Raw genomic sequence first — 11,016 nt, forward strand, 5'->3', positions numbered from 1 at the left:
GACTGAGCAACTGATTATGCACAAACGCACTAACCTTTCCTTTCTCCCAAGAATCTTAATTTTGAGGTTCAGATGCTCAAAGAGTTCTGAAGCAACATGGTACCTTTCCAAAGTGTTAACACAGCCTGACAATGTGTTATGATGTGTTACAGCCTGACAAAATTCCCATCCCAACAATGTTTCAAAGGAAACAAAGTTGCCAGCAATAGCAGAAATACAAAAGAGATAATTTTGCCAACATCAGATGGATTTTAATATGGAGTGATACTGTTTTTCACTCAGACATTTTTCACATAAAGAAGTGATTTGGATAATTACACTACAGCAGGTAAAGCAGTAACAGCATCTCAAAACATTCATTTTAAGAACAGAACTGATGCTGGTACATAATTAAATATTTTATTTGAAACACAAACTATTTTAGTAAAATGCATAACCATGCTCAACATACTGATCAGTATGACTACAGCTTAATTACTGATAAACATTTCAGTTGCCTTCCAAAAGTATAATTATCAACAATGTAAATGGCTAAACACTTAATGTCTTTTTTAGTAAAAAAAATTAAAAATAAAACAAAAAAACCTGTCAAATTTAACTTTTTATTTCAGTACTGATCATTCCCAGCAATAAAACTCTGGCATTCCAAAAGTTATCAAAAGAATCAGTTCAGTTCAGTAGCTCAGTCGTGTCCAATTCTTTGCGACCCCATGAATTGAAGCACTCTAGGCCTCCATGTCCATCACTAACTCCGGGAGTTTACTCAAACTCATGTCCATCGAGTCGGTGATGCCATCCAGCCATCTCATCCTCTGTCGTCCCCTTCTCTTCCTGCCCCCAATCCCTCCCACCATCAGAGTCTTTTCCAATGAGTCAACTCTTAGCATGAGGTGGCCAAAGTATTGAAGTTTCAGCTTTAGCATCAGTCCTTCCAATGAACATCCAGGACTGATCGATCTTTAGAATGGACCAGTTGGATCTCCTTGCAGTCCAAGGGACTCTCAAGAGTCTTCTCCAACACCACACTTCAAAAGCATCAATTCTTCGGCGCTTTTCACAGTACAACTCTCACATCCATACATGACCACTGGAAAAACCATAGCCTTGACTAGATGGACCTTTGTTGGCAAAGTAACGTCTCTGCTTTTGAATATGCTATCTAGGTTGGTCATAACTTTCCTTCCAAGGAGTAAGTGTCTTTTAATTTCATGGCTGCAATCACCATCTGCAGTGATTTTGGAGCCCAAAAATAAAGTCTGACACTGTTTCCACTTTTTGCCTATCTATTTGCCATGAAGTGATGGGACCAGATGCCATGATCTTCGTTTTCTGAATGTTGAGCTTTAAGACAACTTTTCACTCTCCTCTTTCACTTTCATCAAGAGGCTTTCTGTTCCTCTTCACTTTCTGCCATAAGGGTGGTGTCATCTGAATATCTGAGGTTATTGATATTTCTCCCTGCAATCTTGACTTCAGCTTGTGCTTCTTCCAGCCCAGTGTTTCTCATGATGTACTCTGCATAGAAGTTGAATAAGCAGGGTGACAATGTACTCCAGGAGTACAGCCCTGATGTACTCCTTTTCCTATTTGGAACCAGTCTGTTGTTCCATGTCCAGTTCTAACTGTTGCTTCCTGACCTGCATATAGGTTTCTCAAGAGGCAGGTCAGGTGGTCTGGTATTCCCATCTCTTTCAGAATTTTCCACAGTTTATTGTGATCCACACAGTCAAAGGCTTTGGCATAGTCAATAAAGCAGAAATAGATGTTTTTCTGGAATTCCGTTGCTTTTTCCATGATCCAGCGGATGTTGGCAATTTGATCTCTGGTTCCTCTGCCTTTTCTAAAACCAGCTTGACCATATGGAAGTTCACGGTTCAGGTACTGCTGAAGTCTGGCTTGGAGAATTTTGAGCATTACTTTACTAGCATGTGAGATGAGTGCAATTGTGTGGTAGTTTGAGCATTCTTTGGCATTGTCTTTCTTTGGGATTGGAATGAAAACGGACCTTTTCCAGTTGCTGAGTTTTCCAAATTTGCTGGCATATTGAGTGCAGCACTTTCACAGCATCATCTTTTAGTATTTGAAAGGGCTCAACTGGAATTCCATCACCTCCACTAGCTTTGTTCATAGTGATGCTTCCTAAGGCCCACTTGACTTCACATTCCAAGATGTCTGGCTCTAGGTGAGTGATCCCACCATCGTGATTATCTGGGTCGTGAAGATCTTTTTTGTACAGTTCTTCTGTGTATTCTTGCCACCTTGTCTTAATATCTTCTGCTTCTGTGAGGTCCATACCATTTCTGTCTTTTATCGAGCCCATCTTTGCATGAAATGTTCCCTTGGTATCTCTAATTTTCTTGAGATCTCCAGTCTTTCCCAATCTGTTGTTTTCCTCTATTTCTTTGCATTGATCAAAACAATACTGGGGCCTAAATAAATTTCAGTTAAGTCAATATACCCTAGTAAGTTTTAAAAATGACATACAGGGGGCTTATTGAGCAGGTTATAGCCTAAATACATAAAATAAGGAAAATATTTAATACCTAGGCAAAGAGCGTTATTAATTCTGCAGTATTTTCCATTTCTAAGACTGTCTCTGGTATACACTGACCAAAAGTTATCATGATTTCATATGAAAATAAGCTCCAAGTATGCACCTAAACACTTTCATCTTACTGCACTAAATGTGTGACCCATGAGCTATAGCCAAGAGGTAGCTTTGTTAACTGCAGGCTCAGGGTATAATGTTTACTGTTGCAATAAGGCTCACTGCTCCACACCACAAATGTCATTTCCATCATGTGACTTGCTTACTTAAGAATTTTTAGGGGACCTGCCTGATAGTCCAGTGGCTAAGAGTCCATGCTCCCAATGCAGGGGGTCCAGGCTCAATTCCTGGTCAGGGAACTAGATCCCATATGCTGTACCTAACAGTTCACAGGCAACAACTAGAGATTACACATGCCGCAACTAAGATCTGGTGCAGCAAAATAAATAAATAAATAAATTTTAAAATTAAAAATAAAAAGAATTTCTAGTAGTGTGTTTTTTTTTCAAAACGGTAGACACTGGTGAAAAAAAGTTAACAGAAACACAGTAGTCTGTAAGTCCAATTGGTAAAATGTACAGTGCAGGAAGAAAACCTTAGGAAGGGGGGACAGTAGGAAATACAGAATATATTTATAATACAACAAAGAAATTATAGAAGATCTGCTTCCAAACCAAAGTCAACTTGACCAGAATTAAAGACCTTTCTCCTCCATGATTTGAGACTCTCCCACATGTCTACAGACAGTATTTCTTTCCATGGCTCCTATCTCAATGAAGCTTTATGTCTTTTTTCACTTACTTGCTCACTTTTTTCCAATTTTAATAAGCCAGGCAGGAATTTAAGACTCCAACTAGCTTTAAAAAAATTCTTACATATGTTTCAAGGATGAGTTAGAGAACGTGAATTAATCTGAGTTTCTCATGAGTAGGCAAGCCCACCCACTTTAAGACTGAGTTTTCTTTCTAGTCCTGGCCATCTATCCAAATATTAAAAAGGATTCCTCAAATTATACTCTAGTTATCCTTTTTAACAACCCAATGACTTGTAATATTTGTTATCCTATTCTGAGAGCTAAATTAAGTCACATTATCTAAAAACCTTGGACTCACTTTGGTAACTTCAAACCATTATTATGACTATTGGGAAAGTATGCTCTATTTTTATCAGAAAACAGTAGTTATAAATAAAAGGGGATAGCAAGTAAATGCTATAGTGTTTGACTGGAATGAGAGTTATCAGTATGGTTTTTCACACACACAGAGATGAAAAGATATAGAAACAAACTGATGTTGTGTGTGCATGGATTAGTAGTCATACACGTATTTCTAGCTCTGTTCACTGAGAGTGCCTAGGAGCAATGACACCCAGTGGCAATCAGCACACCTAACATCTAGATCTTGGTTTCTAAAAACCATTCTCCAAGAGAAGGAACCAGAGCTCACTGGAGAGGTGATTGGGTCCAGGGCTGCAGCAGGGGCAATATAATGAGTCTGAACATGTTAAGATGTCAGAAAACAGAAAGTGCTTTCTTAAAGAGACTGGAGGATGTTAAAAAGACAAAGAGCAAACTGGAAAGCCATAGCAGAACAGTCTGAGTGATTAAATAAAGATAAAATTAAATTATAAACCATAGAGTAAAACAAGTATCTCTGACTCAACATGGATACAAAGATGGAGAAGGGACAGTTCTCCCTTACAAAAGAATTCCAATTAATAAGTGTAGAAGGAAATGAGAAAAATATAAAATTGCCATCAGGTGAACACTGCTGTAATTATTGTTATAAGCAAGAACTACCAAAGAATGCTGAAATGAAAGGACAAAAATTTGAGAACAGGATTTCTGCATAGTTTCAAAGAATCTCCCCCATATATCCAGCAATTACAAAGAGAAAAAAATAGTAACTTCTACAAGCAAAGAAATTTAACAGACATGACCTTAATGAGAGCTAACATCACCTCTAATACAACATACTGACATCCTGTATCCCGCAATATGATATGCTGGAGACTCAGCATCACTTCTTTAGTATGCCTGCCAAAAATGTACCACCTCAATCTAACTATGAGAAACCATCAGAGAAGCCCAAATTGAGTCATTCTACAAAATAAACTGACCATTCATTGCAAGCATGAAAATAATGGAAGATAAGAAAAGATCATCACAGATTAGAAGAGACTAGGGAGACAGATGCTATATGCTGTGTCTGATCCTGAACTGAATCTTGAAAAGGTAAAGGACATTACAGGAAAAACTAGTGGGATTCACATAAAGGTCTGTAGTTCAATTAACAGCATGGTACCAATATTAATTTTCCTCATTTTGATCATTGTGCCCTGGTTATGTAAGCTGTTAGCATTAGGGAAATCTGGGGAAAGGTGTACCTGAGCTTTCTGTACCATTTGTGCAAATTCTCTGTAGAGTCTGGAATTATTTCAACATTTAAGTTTAAGGGACTTCCCTGGCAGTCGAGACTCAGCGCTTTCGCTGCAGGGGCCATGCATTTAATCCCTGGTTGGGGAACTAAAATCCCACTTGCTACATGATGCACCCAAATCAACAAAAAAGAAACAAAAATAAAATTTAAAAAAAATTAAGTATCCTGTGCTTTCCATCAACTGAAGTAAAGCAAAACTGAGAAATTCAAGAAATATTTACACATGGTAAATCTGACATTTCATTATTTGAAAAGCAACCTACATTAGAACAAGACTTAAGTCATTGAGTTAATAGATATTTATTAGGTATTCACAATACTCAGACCTCTACCAGGTATTAAAGATGTTGCCTTCAAGAAGCTTACAGCTGATAAGAGAAACAAAGATGATAAACTACTAACCTGACTGTATATGTGTCAGAATTTTTCATCAGTCAGGCTATAATTCAATGATTAAATAACAACAGTAACATTTACACTGTTAAGTGAAAATTCTCTGGATAACTAAAATCTTCAAATAGAATATTAACATCTACATTTACAGAGTTTAAGTAAGCTTAATACACTAAACACACATATTTCATAGTATTACTATTAATGCTTCAAAAAAAGAAAAAAATTTTTTAAAGATATTTCTCCAACCTAGAAACTAAATGCTTACTTATCTCAGACAAAAAAAAAAAGAGGTAACAATAACATAAACAAAATCAAACTGAACAAAACAGTTCATAAATCCAGAACAATATAAAAAAAAAAACCAAAGAGGTAGATCAATTTACATATAAAGTGTCTGACTAAAGACAGCTAAGTGAAAATCAAAATGTCAACCAATATAAAAAATAGTATTAAATTCAGTAGGGAACACAAATGAGTTTGAGTTTTTTAATTCTTCAGAAAAAATTAAGCTTAAGCAACTTACAGAAAATATTCCATCTCCCCTCCTCTGGGTCAATCAACAGGGGAAGCTAACATTAACTGCACCCCAAAAGTTGTAGCAGATGCTAATATCAAGACCTTAACTCTAGTCATTGTCTCAAAACTTTTAAGACTTAAAGGAACTTCACTGTTCCAGTATCTTCAACAGGCCTTCCCAAACACTAAGTGGTAACATAGTCTGAATCTTATATAGATCTTCTTCAACTTAAGATCAGGTTATGTCTCCCCAAATCCATCAAAAGTTACAAATATCGTCAAGATACATTTAATACACCTCACCTACCAAACATCATACCTTAGCCTAGCCTACCTTAAAAGTGCTCAGGACGCCTACATGAGCCCATGGTTGGGCAAATCATCTAACAGAAAGCCTACTTTGTAATACCATGTTGACTATCTCATGTAATTTTGTGACTGCTACACTGATGAAAACCAGAACAGTTGCCCAGGTGCAGGATGACTGTTCAGTGTACTGGTTGTTCCCTCTCATGACCGCTTGGCTTTCTGGGAGCTGAAGCTCGCTGCCACTGCCCAGCATCACAGGACTATCATACTCCATATTGCTAGACTAAGAAAAGATCAAAATTCAAAATAGGGTTCTACTGAATGCATATTGCTTTTGTACCACCATAAAGCTGAAAAATTGTTAAGGCAAATCATTGTAAATTGGGGACGGTCTGTATTCCTAAAGATGGTAACATAAGAATTATGCTAACATCTGCAACGCAACAGAAACTTGACTGTTAAGATTCAAACCCAGGCAAAGGGCCAGACGACTCTGAACAGATAGTCCGATTATTAACTGATTACTGAGAGAGAATTCAGTCACACATTTCAAGTACCAATAAGTTTTGTCTCATGAAAACATTCCAAATTTCTGCTTGTTTTTCCAACCTTTAACATTAGCTAAACTTCCTCAAAACATTAAGATTCAATGCTGGTCTTTTTATCAACTTACTTGAATTTAACTGACAGTACATTCACGGAAATGCTGCTTTCAATCATAATCAAACATTTTTCTAGCACATAAAGAAAACAGGCAGATAAGAAAGGTGAAACACACAAGAAACAGTGCAAACTTCTGTTAAAAAAAAAAAAAAGCCTCACCAAAACAGCTCTTTAAACTAAACTCCGTATCTGCAGGTCCTAAACTCACAGAAGATAGGGACCAAATCAGAAAATGCTGCGGTGCCCCAGGACCCGCTCCTCTTCTTTCGTACATTCTTACTTCAGATGCTCTCATACTGTTTCATAACCTTTTAAATACTATTTAATACTCTAAAAAATACAAGGTGTCAAATCAAAGCAAGTATGCTACCATTTTTACCAAGTGGGGAGAAGAAACCTACACACATTTGTCTACATGTGCACAAAATATATCTTTGGAAAGATGTGTTGAGAGATCATCAAAATATTTGGCCTCAAATATGTTGGGACAAGAAATAGAGACTCTCATTCTATATTCCATCAAACATTTCAAATTCTGAATCATGTGAATATAGTTTGTATCTAAAGATAATTATAACAAGAAGCAAAACAGGAGTTTTTAATTCTTTAAAAAATTAACATAATTATAATAACCAACAGATAAAGTCAGATGACTCCCCATATCTTTCTCTGACTGAAGGCAGAGATTTTTGTCTATTTTTTCACTATGATGTATCCCCACTACCTAGTCCATAGCTGGTGCTTAAAAAATACTTGTTGAATCAATGAATGCCTCCCTAATCTCTCCACTGAATTCCAGACTTGCGTATCCAACCGTCTGCTTCTCATCTCTACATGAATACTGAATAGGTCCTACTTCAAATGTCCCATCCAACCCTACACCCCTACAACAACCTGCTTCCCTCACTTCCCCATCTCAATTCATGGCATCACCACGTTCCAAGTGAAGCCTCAAACCCAGGAGTCACCCCCATCCCAGCCAACTGCGTTCCCATCTGAACCAGGCCAGATCACTAACTCCAAAATAGACCTCAGCATCTTTTTTCTTTGACTTTGGTCACTACTCAGATCTGCTGCAGACTTCTCACCAGTAGCCCTGCTTCTTTCCTCTTATCCAACCTCCTTCACAGTCAGATTGTAAACCAGACCATATCATTCCCAGCTTTGCAAAAAGGGAACAGCTTTTCAATGATCCTTAAGAATAAAAGCCAAACAAACTCCTTTGGATAACAGACCTCACATGACCTGACCCATGGCTACCACCTAACCTTTTCTTTCTCACGAGGGTCTCAGCCCAACTTCAATGAGTTGCTTTCAGTTTGCTGAACCTAAGCTTGAAACTACCTTTGGACATATCCATTTGCTGTTCCCTCAGACTTCCAGAGGCCATATTCTTCCCACTTTTCAGATATCAGGTCAAAAGTCTCCTCAGACAGGTCCTTCCTGACCACAGCATCTGAAGCAGTCTCTCCTCGTCACTACCACGACTTCCTATTTTACTTCTTTTATAGCATTTTGGATTGGCTGAAAGTTTTTCTATTTCTTACTTTCTGGCTTTCCCTTACCTCCCAGAACTGAAGCTCCTGGAGAGAAGAAATTTCACATGTCCTGTTTATGGCTGTATCCCTAAGGCCTCAGGTAATGCTTGTCATACAAACCAGGTGCTTAATAAATAGTGAACTGACAAAGGCAAGGCAAAACAGACTTTGAAGAAGGCCTACAACATTCCATTTAGTGACACTGGTGACGATAAAAAAACATGAAAAAACTACCTTCCCACAGAAAACACTTAAAAATCACCAGAGGCTGGAGAATGAAGCAAAAGTATTTCAGATGCATGTGAGCATTCAGACACAGAAAGGGTATTTTCCACATACTATATACAGATGTCCTTCCAACTTATAAACAGTATCTGGGGTAGGGAAGAATAACTGAGAACACCGTGTGCATCTGCTATTTCATCTCTGACTCTTTTGGAAGGGTCTTCCAACACCGTATTTGGGCAAAAGAGGCAAAATATAAACAATCTGTTTGATTGCCTGCCTTGGAAAGAAAGGCGAGATAGTAAAGAAGAGGGAGCAGTCTTTTGAGTGTTCTTATATGCCTATTATGTAGTCGGTGATAAGTCAAAACTAAGTGATTATTTCCCCTATCTTACTATGTATAGATCTGGGACTGGTCTAGTTCAAACATGTTTACACTGTGAAGCCAAAGTCTGTAGTGAATGTTAATAGTCTTTAATCTTATAATCAAAATGTAAACTTCCAAGGTTCTCCCTTACAACTAGGTATTAGTACTCCCTGGAGAAAGGAGAGGATTTAACGACAGAACAGTCTGCAACTCACAAATGTTTTCTGTACATGCACGTTTTTGCAGGGTGGTAGGGAATGGTCCAGACTCCCTGGTGTGTATCTAAGTGCTCTTAAGAGTCTAAGGATCTTATTTCACCAGACCCCAAGGGTTGAGACAGGTCTAGCATGCACGCAGGGCACTCCTCCCCAGAGCTATCAATCTTCGCTGTCTGCGGAAACAAAAGTGAAGACACTCGTGGTAAGGACGTAAGAGATTGATGCCCCCCGACCCCGACCCCTCACACCGCAAACACACAGAGCTGTGTAACCGCATGAGCGCGTAAATAAAAGAGAACACGCACTCGCACCTTCCCTCCCTGGGAGCAAAATGGGGCCGAGGGAGGGGCGGCCAAGGCCGGCTGGAGGCCCGGGATACAGTCCGGGGACGGCCAGGCTCCGGGGCCGGCGCTCCTGGAGCCAGGGTCACCCTCAGGACACCCGGTCCCCGGCCTCTCCCCATGCCTCCCCTCCCCCTCCGCGCCCCCAACTCCTCTCCCCGCCCCAGCCCCGCCACCCACTAACCGGGAGAGGAAGTTTCCCGGAGCCCGCAGCTGGCTCCGGGCCTTCAGCGGGTTACCTGCTGCAGAGGCGGGAGCCGGGGCAGGGAGCAGGGGAGGGAGACAGTCCGAGGGCGCGCAGGACGGTGCCCGGCGAGGAGGGTGGGCGGCGGCGGCTGTCAGCTCCGTCCCTGCTCACCGCGCTGCCATTACTGCGCGCAGGCGCCTCCCCGCCGGCCGCCACCACCGCCGAGGAGCGGGGGGGGGGCCTGCCCGGGGCCGGGGGCCAGGGCGCTCACCTGCCGTCGCGGGAACACGGGAGAGCTCCCGGATGGAACGGCGCAGTGGGGAGCGGACAGGGGAGAAGGGCGGGCGAGCCACGCGAGCGGTGAAACAACTGTCCTCCGAGGTCCTGCTTTCTCGGCACACCCTAGGGGTTCCTCTTCCGCGACCACCAACCACCCCTCTCCTTTGGCGGTGTTGGTAGAGTCCGAGTACGGCGAGGGCCGAGGGCCACTCTTCTGCGGTGGCGGAAGGCCGAGGGAACCTTGCTCCAAGCCACTGCGAGCGGCCCCAGCTGCCCACGAGCGCTCGCGGTTCGCTGAGCTGGCGACTGAGGACCCTTTAAGTCCAGGGGCTGCTGAAAACAATGTGTTAGAAAAGTGGTTTCAACACAGGATTTTCCCCTAAAGTTCTTTTAGAACTACGTGAACATTCTGATACACCACCATCTCCTTGCCACCTACTTACTTCTATGGGCTTTTCAAAGGATTGATAGGTATTAGCAAAATTAGTTTCCTCGGAGTATCCTTTTCTAGTGGGTTTTTATCTAGACATTCTGAGACATAAATATGTATTTTCAGTAGAGGCCCGTCCCTTCACAGCCTGTGACCCCAACTCCCCGCCTCCCTGCACCTGTCAATCCAAGGGTGTCCTTCGCCTACAAATGTTCAGGGTGATGTTGACAAAAGTTCACAGTATCCATCTCCTCCCTAGTACGCACAGCCCCCCAGGGAACAAAAGCCTGGCTTTATTCTTTTATCAGCCTTTGGTATCCAAAGATCTCAGAAGTCAGTCGTCTTCGCTGTGCGTTTTGAGCCTTTCCCATCCAACACCCTTTCTTAAAACTCTGTACCATTCCTTCAATGCATGCGTGTAGGCTTAGTCCCTTCAGTCGTGTCCGACTCTTTGGGACCCCATGGACTGTAGCCCGCCAGGCTCTACTATCCATGGGATTTTCCAGGCAAGAATACTGGAGTGGGTTCCATTCCCTCAAGGTCCACATAAAATCTCCCGAC

General features: G+C 41.2%; 1 protein-coding gene across 4 annotated transcripts in view; it reads right to left on the minus strand.

The window, feature by feature from the left end:
* Positions 1–9,981, minus strand: part of CUL2 (cullin 2) — a 74,607-nt gene extending 64,626 nt beyond the window's left edge. Inside the window, exons 1-2 of one of the 4 annotated variants that reach the window (XM_040248399.1) lie at positions 9,799–9,934; positions 9,216–9,391 (exon numbers count right to left, since the gene is read on the minus strand). The gene's annotated coding sequence lies outside the window, so the exon portion shown is untranslated. Of the gene's footprint in view, positions 1–9,215; positions 9,392–9,743 lie in introns of all 4 variants that reach the window. The other 3 variants (XM_040248398.1, XM_040248400.1, XM_040248401.1) reach the window with 3 other exon arrangements.
* Between the last annotated feature and the right edge of the window lie 1,035 nt (positions 9,982–11,016).

The sequence above is a fragment of the Oryx dammah genome, unplaced genomic scaffold (genome assembly GCF_014754425.2).
Source record: "Oryx dammah isolate SB20612 unplaced genomic scaffold, SCBI_Odam_1.1 HiC_scaffold_10, whole genome shotgun sequence".
In the NCBI taxonomy this organism is placed as follows: domain Eukaryota; kingdom Metazoa; phylum Chordata; class Mammalia; order Artiodactyla; family Bovidae; genus Oryx; species Oryx dammah.